Raw genomic sequence first — 10,968 nt, forward strand, 5'->3', positions numbered from 1 at the left:
GTTGCCGGTCACGAGAAAAGACAAAAAGGAAAAAAAAAATTGAATGCTGTCATTCCACCCTACCTTTTCCAAAGCATTTCTTTTTAAATAAATATGTTAATTAGGACTATACTTGTCATATCAAATCCCCTTACTACATCTGGCCTACCCAATTACTAAAGGCTGGCTGAGCCACTTGTTCCAATAAAAGTCTGAGGGGCTGTAACAAATGGTTTACTGACGCCTAAATATGCGACATCTGCTGCTTTTCCCTCCATCTGCCAAATTGTTAATTCCATCAAAATATCAGCCAGCCTTGTTTTTAGTAAGACATGATTCCCTTCTTGCTCATCTGATTACAGATGTCTTTCCTGATATTTTTTTTGTAAATTAATAGTTGGTTTCAAACAGGGAACACCTTTTTCCTATGAGGATCATGCTGTATTTGCCAAATGCCCATCTACATAGTCCCTCCTAGTGATCCCCTCACACCTTTTTTCAGTCTTGGCCTCCAGGTGCCCACTGCTTTAGGCAAGACGTCTTTGGGTGCCTGCCATCTTCCTGCCGTGTTGTACTGAATTCACCTCTTCTACTTTATTGCCTCAGTTCCTTTTTTTGTCAAGTCTGGACAGCCCATTACCAGATCTCATCCTTTTCAGTTGAACCAAGTTCCTCTTCTAGCTGAGGCCTGACTTCAGTAATTCCTTCTTTTTTTAATATTATAAAGTTCCTGGTGCAAAATAGACAAATCAGTGAAACAATAGGCCAGAAGTAGACCCTATATTTTAAGTAAGAAAGAGGTGATTTTTTTTTTTTTTTCCTTTTTGTCTTTTTTCGTGGCCGGCAACAGACCCACAACCCTCAGTGTCGCGCCCGTACCGGACCGGGACCGGCAACGGGATCGCAACCCTTGGTACTATAATCAAAGGAAGGACTTTCCAAGTTTAGAAGCAATGGAGTAATTCCACAGAGGAACAGGATTAACATTTCCAGGTACACCCATCTAGCTCCTATCTAATTAATGGGACTAATGGGACTATTTTAAAGAAAATTATAAAAATAAAAAGGCAAAACAGCATGAGCAAAAATAATTACAGTAGAACACAACACAAAAATAATCAAGAATTGATTGATATGACAAAAATGAAGAATAGTTAAGTAAACTATCACCCATTGGAGTATTACACAGCTCTTAAAATGATGGTGGTGAAAGACTGTGTAAGACAAATACATATGTAATAAAGTGAAGAGGGCGGCTAGAAAGTTAGCTGACTATAATCAAAGAAAGGACTTTCCAAGTTTAGAAGCAATGGAGTAATTCCACAGAGGAACAGGATTAACATTTCCAGGTGCACCCATCTAGCTCCTATCTAATTAATGGGACTAATGGGACTATTTTAAAGAAAATTATAAAAATAAAAAGGCAAAACAGCATGAGCAAAAATAATTACAGTAGAACACAACACAAAAATAATCAAGAATTGATTGATATGACAAAAATGAAGAATAGTTAAGTAAACTATCACCCATTGGAGTATTACACAGCTCTTAAAATGATGGTGGTGAAAGACTGTGTAAGACAAATACATATGTAATAAAGTGAAGAGGGCGGCTAGAAAGTTAGCTCAGTTGGTTAAAGCACAGCCAAGGTCTTGGGTTCAGATCCCCATACCGACCAGCCTCCAAAAAAAAAAAAAAAATGCTGAAGGTAAAAGCAGGATGTGAAATTGTAGTTGCAACTACTTGTAACTGTGTAAAAGTAGAAAACCATTCAGGGGAAACTATGAAAGGGAAATATCATGAAATGTCAACAGTGGTTATACTGGGTTTGTGAGAGTAGGTTGTTTTTTTTCTTTTTTCCTCTTTTACCTAAGTTGTGGTTATACTCTATAGTGAAATAAATGCATTTATTTTTTAAAAAATAATCTGGTTTTGAAGTTTAAAATTTCTGGGGGCAAGTGCCTTGAGAGCCCTTCCAGAGGATCTGCTCTGCTTCCCTGGTCCAGGTAGTGCCCATGGCCTTGTCCCTTCGGAGGGATCCACTCCCTTCTCCCCAGTGGGGAAAAGTACCAAGAGGCAGGGGAAAAATATGCCAGCCTGAAGAAGTAAATTTTATTTTTATTTATTTATTTATTTATTTTTAAAGATGACCAGTAAGGGGATCTTAACCCTTGACTTGGTGTTGTCAGCACCAAGCTCACCCAGTGAGCAAACCGGTCATCCCTATATGGGATCCGAACCCGTGGCCTTGGTGTTATCAGCACCACACTCTCCCGAGTGAGCCACGGGCCGGCCCCAAGAAGTAAATTTTAAACAGCACCTATTCCTCTTCATAGAGTCCTTGGTCTGACTGACCCAGCACAACAGAGGAGATTTCTGGAAGAATCTTTTCTCCTGAGTTACAGAAAATGAAAGAAAAAAAAAATCCTCATCTTGTGGGGGGTTTCCTTGGTGTAATCTCCAATCCCCTATATAGCCCAAAATTCTGGAAATCAACTCACCAAGATGTGAATTTGTGTAAGCTAAGCTAACCAGAATACCTAATCATTTATTGAGCACCTGCCTGCTATGTGCTCAGAACTTTGCTTTGGATGTTTAAAGACACATCTATAAATGTTTTAATACTTCGCCCCCACAAAGGAGGAGCCTAATGCTCCTCCTGTTAAGTGTGGGCTGGACTTAGGGATTCACTTCTAGCAAATAAAAACAACAGAAATGATGGGATGTCATTTCCAAGATAAAAAGACTGGCATTTATCCACAGAGGGCCTGTCCCCTCCCTTCCTCTCTCTCTCTCTCTCTCTCTCTCTCTCTCACACACACACACTCACTCTGGGGAAGGCCACCTATCATGTCACAGGACATCTAGGCAACCTATAGAAAGGCATTTGTGGCAAGGACAGTGCATGAGTCTCAAAGTGGATCAGATGAGACCCGCCAACAGCCATGTGAGTGATCTTGGAAGTGGATCCTACCCCAGTCCAGCCTCCAGATGACTGCAGCCCCAGCCATGTCCTTCAACACAGCCTCATAAGAGACCATGAGCCAGAATCACCAGCTAAACCACACCTACAGTCCTGGTCTATGGAAACTTAGAATAAATATTTGTTGTTTTAAGCTGCTAAATTTAGAGGGGCAATATTTATTACACTGCAATAGATAATATACACACTAAATAATTTACCTACACTAATTTAATTCTCACCACAACTACATTACTATCCTCATTTTACAGAAGAAGAAACTGAGGCTGAGAACAATTACACAGCAAGAGAGCAGTGTGGTTCTTAGAAAATCCACTTTGTTCAAGCTATCTTCTAACTACTTTTTTTGGGTGGGGGAAGGTGCTGGCTGGTATAGGGATCCAAACCCCTGGCCTTGGTGTTACAAGGCTGCGCTCTAACCAACTGAGCTAACTAGCCAGCCCTCAAGCTATCCTCTAGATAGTGGCAATCCAATCACTACCACTGGCCAGCTCCTCCTCACCCTCCCTATGGGTTTCCTTCATGGGGCCACTGAGTGACAAGAAATTAAGAGACCAAACAATTCTCAAACCTAGGAAAGTGTGTGGTTCCCACAGAATGGCGGAGAAGTTGTCAAAATGAAATGTTGATTATGCAAAAGGCGCCCTCAAAAAGAGAATTAATGCACTCTCTCAACCCAGATATCCTGATACAGGCAGGGCAGGACGAGTGCAGATGGGAAGAGAAGAGCCCTGGAGTCGGGGTTGTCAGCCCTCCCCAGGCCTCAGCCTCAGGATCCTCAGTTCTCTGGCCAATTACATCAGCCCCAAAAGCCAAATTGGATGCTTCCCTAGAAATAAGTCATAGACTGCATCATTTCACTGCAGGGGCTTATTTTTAAGGTATGGTGAAAATGCTGAATGGGTAAAGATTTTTGTCAGACTGCAGGCTTTAAAAAAGCATTTAATTCAATCTGGCATCCCAGACAGAATGTGAATCTGCTTCAAATTGAAGTTGATGGGCAAATATATGAGACGCTTCAGCCCCAGTATTTAATCCAAGTACATCACATGACCAATCCATCAACTCTGAAATAAAAAATAGCATGCAACAGATGTGTTTAAGCAGGGAAGAAAGGAACAACAGGCTACTGTCTCGCTCCTTTCTCAATTTTGCATAAATTAGACTGATTTGCCTACTCTTCTGGAGAAAGCCCCAAGCTTAGTGCTCATTGCAAAATCTTTCAAAAGTCTGTCACCTGATTTTTCATTCTCCTTGAGATGTAACCATCTCAGACCAGTCTCTCAAGTCATTTAATATCATTAGAAAGTGATCAGATGAAGAAAAGCCCTACCAACAGAAAAAAAATGACAATGAAATATCTCTAAATGTTCAGTGCATTATAATTTGTCATTGTAGTTTAGAAATAAAGCAACTACAAAACTGTGCAAGACGATCTGCTTGACACCAGCCAGGCTTAAGTTCTAAATAAGTCTATTAGAAGATGTGCCCAGAAGCCTCTGCTAGGAGGCACTGTGGTAGACTGAAGATGGCTAAAAATTCTATGACAGCTGTCTAACTGTGGGGTCTGTGTTTCCTCCCCTTGAATCAGCATGGGCTCTGGGACTGTTTTGACCAAAAGAATATGGTGGAAGCAAAGCTATGCCACTTTCTGGGCACACACCCTAAGAGACTGGCAGCTTTTACTACCTCTCCTGGACTCCAACCGCCATCCTCTGAGGAAGCCTGGTGGAGAAGCCCATGGAGAAAAGAATTGAGGTACCCGGCTGAGCTGACAGCTGACAGCCAGCCCCAACTTGCAGCCCCATGAGTGGGCCATCTGGGAAATGGATCCTCCAGCCCCACCTGATCTTCCCCAGGTTTCATCATGTGGAACAGAGATGAGCTCAGATTTGTGAATGAAATAAGTTATCACTGTTGTTCTAAGCCACTAAGTTTTGGGGTGCTTTGTTCCACAGCAATAGATTACAGGGGCAGGCACCCTGGGGCAAAATATAGGTGGCTAAAATGAAGATAAACTTGTAAGAACAAGTATAATATATGTATTAGCAATTGTTAATAACGAAGCATATTACAAAGATAATTGCAGGACACACCTGTTGAGGAACTCTAAGTAAACTATAGCTATGGTATTGCATCATTTAGTGTATCTACACTGAGGGATCAATTAAAAAGAAAAGTGAAATGAAGAGAAGCATGAGCAAGTTAACAGAGGAGAGAGCCTGGACACTCAACTGGTACACGTTCTGTGGTTACCTGAAATTAACTGGTAGAAACTCAGTAGTCTGATATCTGTCTTTCCCTCAGTTAAACCACAGTATCATATGCACACAAGTCAGCAAGAGAAACATGTATCTTACCTAGAGCAAACACTGCACCCAAAAGGGATTTTCACCTGGCCAAAACTCAACTGGCCCAGCACAACTTTTATGGATCAAAGGACCCTCCTCCAGCATCAAAGATCTCACAACTTTGCCAGACATCAATTAATCAAGAAGTTATTTGGCAAATGGAAAGCTTATTGAACAAAAGAGCGCTTATTACATGCTTTTGTGGTCAGCATGCCATCATTTGAAGCCCACTCAACTTCCACCCAACTCTATAGGAGCCACCTACCGCAGGGGCAGACACATAATGCAGGCTGGCCAATCGGTGATTGATCCAGAGTTGGACATGTGACCCAACCAGGCAGGGCTAATCAGAGTCTTTCCCGAGACTTGATATATGGACACTGGGAGGGAAAGGGACCTTCCTCTTTTGAGATTGTCAACTCAAAGCTTGTCTTCTTGTGACTGGCAGTAGCCATCTCTCCAACCACATGGAGAATGATACCAACATGCCAAGAAAAATAAAACAAGTGTTAGAAAGCCCCACAGAGCTCTACAGCAGTATCTGAGCCCCTGGATCCTGTCTTGCCTACACTAGCTGCATCCTTGAACATGACAGTTATATGAGCTAGTAAGTCCCTTTTCACGAGCTGGTTTTGAGTTGGTTCCTAACAACTACTGAAGAGTCCTGACTTACACAAGAGAAAAAGCTTATAATAAGACTAAATTTACATTAAGATGTACCTATTCAAAGGCTTTTGTACGTGTTAACTCTCATCTACAGATAATTTTTTTTTTTTCCAGATGACTGGTAAGGGGATCTTAACCCTTGACTTGGTGTTGTCAGCACCACGCTCACCCAGTCCAGATGACTGGTAAGGGGATCTTAACCCTTGACCTGGTGTTGTCAGCACCACGCTCACCCAGTGAGCTAACCGGCCATCCCTATACGGGATCCGAGCCCATGGCCTTGGTGTTACCTGCACCACACTCTCCCGAGTGAGCCATGGGCCAACCCTACAGATAATATTAAAGACACAATAGAGCTGAATTGTTGAGGACATACTTTCTGGGGTCAGTCTTCCTGGGTTTGAGTCCCAGCTCTGCCACTTGCTTGATTCATGATCTAGGGTAATTTATTTACTCTCTTGGGTCCTCAGTTTCTCTCATCTGTAAAACAGGATTAATAATAGTACTCCACTTACTATGAATTAAAACACATAAAGTGCTGGAACAGCGTGAGCATGTGGTAAGAACCACAGATGTGCTGGCCATCGTTTCATTATTACGAAGCTTCCTAACTTTTCTATAGAGACAACATTGTTAGAGCCTCATACAGATGAGGAACAAGGCCAGAAAGGTTAATCGATCTGCCTAAGGTCACTCACTGGGTTAGAGGCAGAGCCTGGTGAAGAAGTAGTTTCAATTCTGGGCCCAGGGCTCACTTCTCTGCCCCACAGCTGCCTCCTGTCCAGGACAGAGAGCAGAAACACTGTCAGAGGGTAAGGGAGGCAGGAAGAAGGGCCCTGATTCCTTCCCCAGCCCCTTGCAGCTGCAGGCTTTGCTCTGACAAGAAGAATCTGTGCCACCAGTCCTGAATGGGAAGTAACACGTGAGGAGCTTCACCCTAACTATGGAACCAGCCCAGTGCCCCAGCCTGTCTGTGTCTACTGAGGGCACTGGCCTTGCGTTAAGGGGTTGAAGAGCGTGGCAGCGCATGCTCACCCACATCACAGCCATGACATTCAAGAGGACACTGTGTAATCAATCGCTGGAAAGATGACAGAACATGAATCACAACAGAACATCAAACCAGCTCCTTGAATTGCGAAACATAAGTCACAGTTCCAATTGTTCTGCAAGAGTGTAAAAAAAAAAAAATAGCATCAAGATGGAAACAAAACAAAGATACTAGAGGAACACTGCCATTCGGAGAGAAACTCACTATCGATTTAATCCGTGGCCCACCACCTCTCTCTGTTTTTTTCCCTCAAGGTGCCTCCCTCCAGTCGTGATGTCTTTGGACACACGGTCCTGAGTGCAACTGTCCCCGGGCCCTGTCCCCTGCATCCAGCCCTGCAGACCTAAGGGAAAGCCCCAGGGATGAGCCCAGCTTCCCAGGTCCTGCAGCGGAGGAGGCTGCAAGAACCACAGTGCCATCTTGTGGGCGCCTCTGCTTACAGCCGCTGTTGAGACCACTGCTGCCAACCCTGCCAGCCAGCAGTGGCCTCCCAGGGTGGAGCCCTGCCCCTTGTCCTCCAATGGCTTACACTGGCTGGCTGGTCGCTGGGGGCTGGGAGAGGAGGCAGCAGCAGTCTATAACCAAGACGGATGCTTGCTAGGGGCAGTATAGCACTTTTAAGATTCTACCTCCCACTATCAGGATACCTGGACAAGCTACTTAACCTCTATATGCCTCAGTTTCCTCATCTGTAAGATGGAAGCTATAACAGTACCAGCCTCATAGGATTATAGGATTCAATGAGTTGATACATGTAGGGTGCTTAGAACGGTGCCAGCTGTTTGGTAATTCTTCAATATATCTGGAGCTTTCAAACTTATATATTATTTTTTTTTGACCATGACCCACAGCAAGATATACAAATAACCTAGGACATGCAGACATATCACAACCTAGGACATGCAGACATATATACATAATAGCAACAAATGTTTCACAAAACAATATTTATAACACACGGCATACTCTGATGTTTTCAATTCTATTCTGTTTGTGTTTTAAAAAGCTGATCACAGGCTGAGCCCGTGGCGAACTTGGGAGAGTGCAGCGCTGGGAGCGCAGCAGCACTCCTGCTGCGGGTTCGGATCCTATATAGGGATGACCGGTGACTGTGCACTCACTGGCTGAGCACCGGTCTCAAAAAAAAAAAAAAAAAAAAAAAAAGCTGATCACAACCCACTAATTGATTTCACAACCTCACTGATAGCTCACATCCTGCAGTCTGAAAAACACAGCTATAAATATTGGTAAGAGGTATCCTTAGCCCAGGGGGTTAGGCCTGGCCTCCTTCCCTTCATCTCACACATGTGCCCTGAGCCTGCCTTGTGACTGAGATAGACCCAGAGAAGCAACCACATAGCTGAGGAGCCCCTCTGTAGGCTGCTGAGAACTCAGCCTTCTCCATGTGGTTCACAGGCTCTCTCTCTGCAGAAGAGAAGGATTCCAGCAGTCATGAGGCACTAACACACAACGTAGTTTCCATCTTTCCTGCAACCTCACAGCCCCTCTATGAAGGCGTTATTCTTCCCATTTCTCAGATGAGAAGTCTGAGGCCAAGAGAGGTGAAGTGACTAAGAAATAAGGATTAACAAGACTGGTTTTCCTTTGGAATTCAGAATGTGAATTAAGCAGGGAAATTGGCTCTCCATAAAATGCTGTGGAAATGCTGAACAGGATTGATAAGTGGCTGCAGAAGAGAAAGTGCTGGAGACACAGAAAAGCAGATATGAAATGGGCAGGTGGGTGTACTCCTGCCAGATGGCATATGGCATTATCAGGAACAGCTGCACCGAGGGAGGCTGCCCTTAGGGGGAGCCAGGGATACTGAACTCTGGGCTCCAGTCCTAGGCGGGGGCAGAGGCTAAGGCAAGAGGTCAGACATGGTTGAAAGGCCATGCCTATCCATGCATGCCCTTACCTAGACTCCTGCCTGTGATGCACAAAGGGCTCTACTAAGTGGGAGGCTGACATGGCAGCTGGTGGCCATGGGCAAGTGGACCTGTTCCAAGGATTTCCTCACCCTATCCCAGAGGAAGAGCCCTGAACAACACTGTGAACCTGCCAATTGGACAGAGGACAAATAACAGCATGACAGAGCCAAGATGAGCTGGAAGAAGACATGGCAGTGGTTTTGGAAGAGCACAATGGGTCCATCTGAAGTGATGGGGAAAATGGGATTTGCAGTCAAAAGATTGTATTTGTGTTGCTGCTCTCTGTTCATGGAACAAATAATCACTGAGGACCTTCTATGATGCATCAAGCCCTGAGGTAAGTAATGGAGAGACAGAGACTCTCAGGGACTAACAGTATAGTAAGGACTGACAGTATAATAAACAGACAATAACAATACAGAGTACTGAGTGTGGTGACTGATAGAAGCACAGAGGACACATACCCCTACTCAAGGAGGCCCAGGGAAGGATCACCAGAGATGATGCCTAGTCTGGTATCTAGGAGCATTTTCTCAGCTGGAGAGTAGAGGGAAAAGCCATCCAGTCACAGGCAGAAGTAACTGCAAACACAAGGACGGGAAAGACATTTCAGCAAACCCTGGAACTAAGGAATTTTCTCTGGCTGGAATGTAGGTTGAAACGGAGGTGTTAGATCTGCTTCTTGACATTGCACAAGTCATGTAACCTCTTTGTAAACCACTCCCTGAGCTACCAAAGATACTCAGTTTAATAGGCACCTATCGAACATCCTCTGTGAGCCAGGCACTGTACCAGGTTGGTGCTGTGCATGCGGAGATGAATAAAAGCCACAAATCCCTACTCTCAGGAAGCACACTGCCTTGTGGAAGCGATAGACACCGCAATGCGTTATGAAGAGTTACAAACAAAGCACTAAGAAGGGAGTAATGCTGCTCAGAGAAGAGGTGATGAGTAGGTGTTCTACTAAGTGGAGAGAGAAAAAACATTTCAAATTAAGCAAAGGCGTGGAAGAGGAAAGGGGGTGCTCATAGAATTCTAAGAGGCCCATGAGTGGCTGGAATATAAGGTACATGGTGCAGAGGAGACAAGAGGTGGCTGTGACACCAGTCTGGGACACACATATGCCTAGACCTCTGTTTATGACGGTGGAAATGGGTGTGAAAGGAAGGTCCCTGGCCCACGCAGCATCACAAGTCACCTCACCTTGCCTGCTGCCTCAAACACAGGCCCTTCGAGGGCCCAGTTCCCCAACAACTCTAAAGAGACAAGCTTGAAAGGTCTGGGAGAACGACAAGCCCGGCCAGTCATGACACATAATGGGAAACTTAAACCCCCAGGGGCAGAACGACTTGCTCAAAACCATGAAGTCATACAGTTCTGCGTAAGACAGGGCCACAAAGCAGTATCTTGACGCCGGGCAGAGTCATCTGCCTCTACAGGGCTCTACGCCTCTGAGGAGCTTTGCTTCCTCATTTGTAAAATGGAGAGAAAGAACCTCCCAGCACCTCCTGGGGTCGTTGGGAGACGCGCTAGGGAGGTGGGCGGTGCCGGCTGAGCAGCAAAGCAGCAGGCGCTTGAGAAGCACACAGCCACGCCTCCCGCACGCCCCTGCCTCCTTTCACCTCCTTTTCCGGTTCCTTTCCCAGGGCCCGCCCACTTCTTCCTGTCCGTCCCACCAACCCGAGGGCCCGCCCGCCTCCCCATCCCTAACCGAGGCTCCACCCCTTCAGCTGCTCCTTCTCCCGCCATCCGCATTGGCGAAAAACCCGTCCCGCCCCTCAGGTTGCGGAGAGACCCGCTCCTGGTCGCCTGCCCCCGGAAGTGACGCTAAGGCCTCCCTCCCCTGAGGAAGTGACGGCGGGCGTGCCCTTGACGGGCGGGGAGGGCTGCGCTGGGCGTCCCTCCGTTCGTGCTGCAGGGAGGTAGGAGGTCCGCGGGGTGGCTCGAAGTGGTGTCGCGACCGGGGCACGCTGCGGGTGCGTCCTTCGCAGGCTGGCGGCCTAGCGG

The 10,968-nt window shown here is 45.7% G+C and overlaps 1 protein-coding gene across 2 annotated transcripts in view; it reads left to right on the plus strand.

The window, feature by feature from the left end:
• The first annotated feature begins 10,748 nt into the window (after positions 1-10,748).
• The window catches only part of TXN2 (thioredoxin 2), a 10,484-nt gene continuing 10,264 nt past the window's right edge, over positions 10,749-10,968 (plus strand). Inside the window, exon 1 of one of the 2 annotated variants that reach the window (XM_008583861.1) lies at positions 10,749-10,883. The gene's annotated coding sequence lies outside the window, so the exon portion shown is untranslated. The other variant, XM_008583862.1, reaches the window with a different exon arrangement.

This window comes from Galeopterus variegatus, unplaced genomic scaffold (assembly GCF_000696425.1).
Source record: "Galeopterus variegatus unplaced genomic scaffold, G_variegatus-3.0.2 Scaffold3067, whole genome shotgun sequence".
In the NCBI taxonomy this organism is placed as follows: Eukaryota; Metazoa; Chordata; class Mammalia; order Dermoptera; family Cynocephalidae; genus Galeopterus; species Galeopterus variegatus.